At 39.4% G+C, this 8,682-nt stretch overlaps 1 long non-coding RNA gene across 2 annotated transcripts; it reads right to left on the bottom strand.

Moving 5' to 3' along the window:
- Positions 1-2,281: 2,281 nt before the first annotated feature.
- LOC109616847 lies at positions 2,282-3,414 on the bottom strand. Of its 2 annotated transcripts, none has more exons than XR_002198129.2 (3): positions 3,024-3,414; positions 2,770-2,827; positions 2,282-2,305 (listed from the first exon to the last, which is right to left on the bottom strand). It is a non-coding gene; the product is annotated as an uncharacterized LOC109616847 (long non-coding RNA). The 2 variants fall into 2 exon arrangements; XR_002198130.2 differs by having other exon boundaries at positions 2,293-2,305; positions 2,770-2,830.
- Between the last annotated feature and the right edge of the window lie 5,268 nt (positions 3,415-8,682).

Raw genomic sequence — 8,682 nt, 5'->3', positions numbered from 1 at the left:
CGTCCGTACGTACATGCACGTGTGTGTTTCATGAATACACACATCACGCTTTTGGCCCTTCGGACGGAGAACTTAGTGTTTTGCGGCCTGTAAAAGTGCAAATAAAAGTTAACTCAGTAGAATCTCGGTCATAAACTGAGAAAGAGAGGTTAGCGGGAGGTGTTTCCAGAGCTTCGGCTGAGTTTCTAACCCTGTAGGGAAATCACTCCGGCAACAGTTCTTGACATGAACATTCAAACGTTTACACAAACCGATCCATTCACCGCACTTGTTTGTTGGACAGCCTCTCTGTAAACTGTTCTATTTCCTTTCCATTTATATTGTTTTATGACAGAGGTGGAGTGTGAGGAATGGACAGAGGAAGACAGAGAACAGTGTAAGGTTCTTCAGTTGAGCTCCAGTTGCTCTCTGTGCTATTTATGGGCTCTGCATGTTTCTCCCCTAATGAGTCCAGCGTAGCTGCTCTCTGTTCGCTCAATGAAAATACGAAGATGCCTTGCTAGTTGCTGGCAAGGCTCTCTGTTTTCAAAATAAAGCTCTGCATGTGAGAACAAGGCCGCTGGGACAAGCAGGCAGATTGAAGAGCCACCCGGAACCAAGTAGCAATTCAGAGGGGTTGAATCAGGTCAGCGAGACTCCAACCCTCCCTCAGTTCACCCAACTGGGTGTCTTATCCCCAACCCCCGAGACATGAAAAAAACACGCTCAATCAGAGTGAATCAGCATTGCTATTTCTGTTTGAACTGGCTTGTCCTTCTGATGCCTGCCTGCCTCTATCAATTCTAATCACACTCTTGTGTTCACATCCCTTTAAGTGGCATTCAGTGTAAAAAAAAAATATTAATTTTTAACCCACACTGGCTGACAACTGTGGGCCTGGAAGGCACATGGACCTGAGGGTCAACTGGGAGCAATACGAACACAGCGACTTTTTAATTCTAAGGTCTGAATCTAAGGTTTACAATGCCTTCAGAGAGTATTCAGACCACTTTACAATCTCTAGATTGTGTTGCGTTTTTCCAAATAATTTATAATTAGAGTAAATTAAAATTATTAACTTAAAGAAATTTGCTTTTCACATGAGAGAAATATTGACTCCTGGCGTTTTGTATACAAATGCATAAATAAATAAATCAATTAGCCTTTCACTGTATAATTACATTTTACATTGTACTGTTCGTTATATGCAATATATTTAGACTTTTCCAGACAGTTTTCCTCTCCAGTTTTCTGATGCCAAATATGTATGAATAGATTTATTACAAAACTGTGTGACTTCCTGTGTTCTCATTCTTGAGTGACATGGCCATGGCTCAATAATGGTTTATATACAAACCCAAATAAGACATTCTTACAAGTCAATGAAATTAGGGAGACGCTGCTCTGCTTCAGGCCGTTCAGCAAAGAGCTATTGTGTATGGAAAATAATGCAGCATCTCCAGTGCAATGACCTCTTTTGCATTTGCTCATCAATCTCCTTAAAGACTCTTGGTGAGGAAAGCATCCCACCTGCCTGGGAACATGAGATCTCATATCACTTCTTTCACTTCTGACATTATACAATAACAGTAATTATGTAATAAATCTCTATATTCGTAATGTATATGCTATTGGCCAATGATTATATTGGAATAGGCCAATTCGGGTTACTGGGCCCGTATACCAATTCCAGAAACTGGAAGCAGCATATCATTTGTTGTCGTGATGCAATTACTTATAGGCTAGTACCAAACAAAGATCCTGGTTCTGGGAATTAGCAAATATAACTTTGCTTATAATATTCAGCCAAGCATCAGTTTTTGAGTCTCTTTAGGGGAAAGGTTCACAGTTTGGAATCAATTAAAATGTCAGCACATTTGCTAATTCCGTTTGCTGAAGGTGAAGTAAAGTTTACCAATAAAAAAATCACAATGTAGAGTAATGCCTTTAAGTCAAAATCAACTAATGTATTTCATTCCTCTCAGGGGAAAAGTAACATTACATGGAACGTGTGGAGTGTTAGAACACAATGACACTGTAAATGATCATTAACACATGGCTGTGTATGGCTTGTACACTCATGAACCTGGTAAACCAGAACAACATTGGTTTATAATGAAAGAGGGCAGGAACTTACCCCCAGTGTGAATGAGGAATTCTTTTTACAATGCTAGTGAATGACAAAAGGCAGGAATGAGTCAACACCCCAGGAATTGGATGGGAAGGTCGTGTCCCAGAGATAGATCTGGCTCATTACTGAACATAATGTAATCTCGGATGTAACCTCGACTGAGCTTACAGACGCCCAAGCTGCCAGACGGAGTTGCTAGAGTGCAAAAAGGCAAGAGGAAGACATATTCGATTACGAACACCACAAATTCAGACAATGCTGGCCAACTGTATATTGCAAAACATCTAAGTCTTATCAAGTATATTTATCTTGTTTTCAGGTTAAAAATCTTACTGTCCTTAAAATAAGATACATTTCCTTAACAAGCTACATTTATATTAGATAATGATACTTGGTTTGAGTAAATATGCCTTGAAAATCTTGTTTAGCATATAAATCTTGTTTTGAGTGGTTTTAGGTGAAACAAGTTCTGACTTAAGAGAAAAACTGAAACAGAATTTAGACATCAGATCAATATTATTAACCTTTTCAGATTGAAAACTGCTCTATATTTTCAGTCTGAATTGCTCACAGTTAGTTTTGTCAACTAATTTCAAGATACATGCCATTTTCAGATGCCTAAATTTACATGCTTGTGTGCTAGTTTCAAGAAGTCTTACCTAGTGTAATTTGTCTTGTTCCATTGGCAGATGCCCTCCACAGGACCCATGGGCCTATCTGCTTGTTGGGACAAATGAAAGAAAGTAAAAATTCAAATTAAGCTAATGGGTCATGACAAAGAGGAAAAGAGGGCAGGATACAGGGATGTGTCTGCAATTCTGTTACATCATCATGTTGTAGCTTGGCACCCATTCCAATTACATAAACTGTATGTAGCAGACAAAAGTACATTGTTAGGAAGAACCCTGGATACCTCCAAATTAAGCTTGTGAAGTGTTGTTTCATGGTCCCCTGGAGGTGTTTTGCTAGATCTTGGCTAGATTCTGATGGTCGCAAAGAAACAGAATAATATGACACAACAACATCTGACAACGGTCCTAAATTAAGTAAATGATGAGAGATCTAAAAAAGCTGTGAATTTGGCAGTATTGTGAAATGAATGTGTAGAGGATTTCTTAAACTCTTAAAGATTAGCACACTCCAAATGCACCCTCAGTGTCCAGAGCTGAGCCGTGAACCACTTGTCCCCCCACTGGGGATGAACCTGGCAGGCCAGTTCTTATTTGACCAGCATATGAAAAATATTGTGCAAGATGACCTACAGTGACTCTGCATACAGTATCCTATCCTTCTGCCTGGAATTTAAACAACAACCGTCGATACTGTTTAACCTTGTTTGCTTTTACAGTGCATTTATCTGCAAGAAAGTAAGCGTGGGTGGGTGCCTCTTCTTTCAAAACCAGAATATAATTCAGCGTATTAACAAATATTGATATTTGCAGTATATGCCTGGATCCAAAGTTTAGGTTCTAGGCACACAATCAATTGTTCATAGCTTTACAGGAAACAGGACCCTCACTATGTTTGGCGTGGAAACCAGTTTGTTCATTCATTCAGTCATTCATATCAAAGAGACTTGACATCTGTGGCTAAGGATAATTTGAGGAAGACACTAACTGAATTCTTTGCTCTCTGTTGTTGTGTTTCCATTTGTGGTTTTCGCACAAGTCTATTTAAGGACACTGACATGCTTTGTTCTCCCAAGGTTTAGTACCAAAATCACCCAATTCCCTAAATATTGCTCACGATTTTGACGATTTGTTTGAAGGTCAAAATCAAACCAAGATTCAGTTTACATCCACTATAAACAGTGCAGCGAAATGCTTATTGCCAGCTTCAAGTCTAGTACAATTGTTAATATCAATAATTAAAAAAAAACGTCAAACAACAACAGTGCATTTAGCGCCCTAGACTTGTCTATGTTTGGAATTGAGGGTCTAGTTGAGATGTATACCAAGTTCTTCTCAATTAGAAGACTCTAAATACCATTGCCAGCAACAACAAATTGTCAGACCGCATAATCTAATCCTGCCATCTGAAAAGTTATAGCAATAATTGTAACATATTTCTTGGGCTCCAAATGTTCCAGGGCAGAACTAAGATCTCACAAAACACTGATCAAAGACAATACATGTTCAGTGGACCAATCTGGACCAATCTACTAGTACAGTATAACCAGGTGTTGGTGTCTGGTGACGTGTATCACCGGGAACAGAAGAAATGAAGGTATCGTGGGCTGAACATTTTACTTGTTTCTTGAGTCAAAGAAAGTGACATACCCATGATTTTGTAGCATAGACACTTTGAAAACAATGTCCCAGTGTTGAATATGTACACAAAACTATCCAATGAACTATTCATTTAAAAGATTCCAAATTTCTTTGAAAGAAGAGATGGAGAAAAAGGCAAGGGCACCACATCGTGTACCTAAGAATTAGTGAAAAAACTAACCACTCATTCCATACAACACTGGAGTTTACATTGTCCAAACACAGAGCAGATAAGTCACCTTTGTCAACATTGCACTGGTTTCTTTGAAATGCAGAGAAAAATGGCACCTGTGGGGTGGCCCATTTTGAGCTATAAAGGATTTGATTCACAGCCGGTGGCCAGTGTTTTGTCCCAGACTGTAACCATCACTATAGAGTCCATGACTTGCATTCTTGGGTTTTCCCATGTGAATCTATGACAAACAAGTGAACACAGGACAAACGCTTGTTAGGCATAGAGTAGAACATAGGTTAGAGCAAAACAGTGTTCACATCTAAAGGTGCCCAGGCTCAACCATGACATATAACATGTCTACGTTGCACATTTATATTTCTGCTATTGGGAATATCTACACCAAACAAAGATATAAATGTGAAATGCATCATCTATATCAACTGAATGATTTCCTTATACGAAAGGCCACAGTAAAATATTCAAAATGTCATCTCATGTTCATCTCATCTCATCTTCCTCCGCTTCTCCGGTATCGGGTCGTGGGGGCAGCAGCTCCAGCAGGGGACCCCAAACATCCCTTTCCCGAGCCACATTTGCCAGCTCTGACTGGGTGATCCCGAGGCGTTCCCAGGCCAGTGTCGAAATATAATCTCTCCACAAAGTCCTGGGCCTACCCCGAGGTCTCCTCCCAGCTGGACGTGCCTGGAACACCTCCCTAGGAAGACGTCCTGGGGGCATCCTTACCAGATGCCCGAACCACCTCAACTGGCTCCTTTTGATGCAAAGGAGCAGCGGCTCTACTCGAAATGTTTGAAATAATATTTTTACTTCATAATGTATCCTTAGTATATATAACTATTGACAATTATCTTGCAGAAGCGCTCAGGGATTCCCTTTCAGGCAGTCGACATGGTGTCTCTCTGAGGTAATTTGTCAACTTGATGAAAGGCCCTCACAAATCCATGTCTGGCTTATCCTTTCTTCATGTTTGTTTTTATCTCATTATTAATGCTGTCAAGAAAAAAAGCTTTCAAGCCCATCACCTCATCTCACCGGAATGGGCCTAGACATCTAGCTAAACAGTAGTGGAGGACTGGCTGTTCCTTTCACATGGGACACATGACCTCACATGCCCTATATATTTAACCTTGCTTGAATATTTACCTAGTGGGCTGTCCTTAAACTTTTTTTTTATCCTACAGGACGTTATATGTGTATGTTTATGTTCAATTTTTAAAGACCACTCAGTGTCACCGTTCAGTTTTTCCAAGTAATAAAAAAAATGACTGAACCCATGTCTTTATTAAGCACTGTCCTCATGTCAATAACACATGCTTGGTACATTAGCTATATGCTCACCTACACAGGCTAGGGTTGGGCTGCCAGGCGACATACACAAGAATGACACACACAAACGCACACACACTTGGACCAATTATCTGCTGTGGCTTTTTATCCAAAATATCCCTGCTTGTCAAATGTTTAGTTCAAATTCAAATTAATGTTTAATTTGAAGTGCATGTTAACTTTAAAGATGTATTCCGTGGTTTTTGGCCACTTGGTAGAAGTGGTGCTTTCGAGCCAAAACCAAACACCAATAATTGTGTACTATGTCATTTACCGATATGTGCCCCACTTGCTTTCAAACTTGGATTTTCATTATGTATCAATCAATCAAATTTATTTATAAAGCCCTTTTTACAACAGCAGTTGTCACAAAGTGCTTTACAGAGACACCTGGCCTTAAACCCCAAGGAGCAAACAAAAGTAGTGTTGAATTTCAGTATGAAAGGGATTCTACTTGATTCTGCACATACAGTGCATTTGGAAAGTATTCAGACCCCTTTTCACGCTTTGTTACGTAACAGGCTTATTATAAAACAGAATAAATTAAATGTTTTCCTAATCAATCTACACACAATATCTCAATGTCAAAGCTAAAAAAATCTCATTTATATGAGTAGTCAGTCCCCTTTACTCATTTCTTTGTTGATGCACCTTTGGCAGTGATTTAAGAGTCAAGTCATCTTGGGTATGACACTACAAGCTTGGCACACCTGTATTTTGGGGAATTTCTTAAATTTTTCTCTGTAGATCCTCTCACGCTCTGTCAGGTTTGATGGGGAATGACGCTGCGCAGCCATTTTCAGGTCTCTCCAAAGATTTTTTATCTTGGTTTAAGTCTGGTCTCTGTCTGGGCCACTCGAGGACATTGACATTCATGTCCTGATGCCAATCCTGCCTTGTCTTGGCTGTGTACTTAAGGTCACTGTCCTGTTAGAAAATGAATCTTTACCATCCTGATCACTCTGAGCAGGTTTTCACCAAGAATCTGTCTGTATTTTGCTCTGTTCATCTTTCCCTTGATCCTGACTGATCTCCCATTCCTTGACGCTGAAAAACATCCCCACAGCATTATGCTGCCATCACCATGCTTGGAATGCAAGCATGGAATTAAGGCCAAATAATTAAATCATCAGAACAGATCATCTTGTTTCAAATGCTTTGAGAGTCCCCCAAGCAGGCTGTCATGTGTCTTTTACTGAGGAGTGTCTTCTGCCACCCTACCGTAAAGGGTTGACTGGTGGAGAGCTAAGATGGTTGTTCTTTTGGAAGGTTGTTCCATCTCCACACAGGAACTCTGGAGCTCTGTCAGAGTGACCAATGGGTTCTTATTCATCTTCCTGACCAAAGCCCTTCTCCTCTGATGGCTCAGTTTGGCCAGGTTGCCGGCTCTAGGAAGAGTGTTGGTGTTTGTGTTTTTGCCGGACCGTGAAAGCGGAGCCAACCGAGTGAATGGCCAAGAAGAGTGAATGTCTCTTACTGACTGAGTGAGTGACTATCCCGTGTTAAATAGCGTAGTGGTTAGAGACGCGGACCTGAAACTAATAGTTCCTGTGTTCGAATCTCGTTACAGTCAATGCAAATTATGCATTAGGATTTGTTCCATATAAATAAAAACTTCACTAGCTGTAACCTTCAGTATCTATGTTATAGTAAGCCTAAACTAAAACTGTTTATAATGCAAATATTTCTGGTGGATTTTCGAAGTATGCATCCGTGCATGATTTTTGCAGTAATATAGGCTAGATTAAAACCCCTTGGGCAGTAAAATAGTAGGCATTTTCACGAGTCTCTCGTCTTTTCACTTGACAAAAAAGTCAGTTCTCGTCACCTATATTGATAGTTATTGTATCAATGTCAGCTTTTGTGCCATGAAATAGCTTTGACTGTGTTAAGTAGTAAGATACTAGTAAGCCTATTAATGGCTAATAAGCGAAGTTAAAACGTTAATACTCCCTGTGGCGAAAACCATACATATCATAGATGCTATTTGTAGTGGAGGTAAACTTAATAAGAAACTTAAGAAACTTCAAACTTGGTGTGATGTTAAAACACGTGGTGTAGCGGTTAAAGACACAGCCACTCATGTGGGAGACTTCGGTTTGAATCCAGTGAGGGAGGCAACCATGTTTATCACGTTTAATTGTGGGCCAGCTGAACTACGCTTGCCTTTATTTCTCTGGTTTAAATTAGCAAAAAAATATATTCCTTTGCCATCATGGGTAGTGTGTGTAAATTGATGAGGAAAAACAAAAATGTAATCCATTTCAGAATAAAGTTGTAACATAAAACATTTGAAGAAAGTGAACAGGTTCTGAATACTTACTAAATATACTGTGTAATCAATATATTGCAGTCCAGCCCAAAATGGGAAAGTCTCAATATGCATTACTATCTTTCCCCTTTTTTGCTCTTCCTTTATGATTTCTACTAAGCTAACATGAAAATGTTTGAAGATGGTCACAGAAATTTTTGGTTTTAGGACCTGCATATGTAGGTAAGCAAAAATGAAATGTTCAAATATTTCAAAACACTCCCATTTTGTAACCTAGCAAAACAGTTAAAACAAATCTTTAGGAAAACTGTCTTGAACTGACACCAATATTTTTAAGAGAAGAATACAGAATTAACCTGAAGAACTTTGTAAGTGCATGAAAGTTACAAAAAAACATAAATTATGCACCAATGTCAATGGGAGGTAAGCATAAAAAGTTTCTAGTGGTGTTATTCTCAAGTGAGGATTCAGCTCTCAGACCCAGTGTGCAAACATTTCGGAGAAGAGA

The sequence above is a fragment of the Esox lucius genome, chromosome 18 (assembly GCF_011004845.1).
Source record: "Esox lucius isolate fEsoLuc1 chromosome 18, fEsoLuc1.pri, whole genome shotgun sequence".
NCBI classification, from domain to species: domain Eukaryota; kingdom Metazoa; phylum Chordata; class Actinopteri; order Esociformes; family Esocidae; genus Esox; species Esox lucius.
This window is presented reverse-complemented; position numbering and strand designations above follow the sequence as displayed.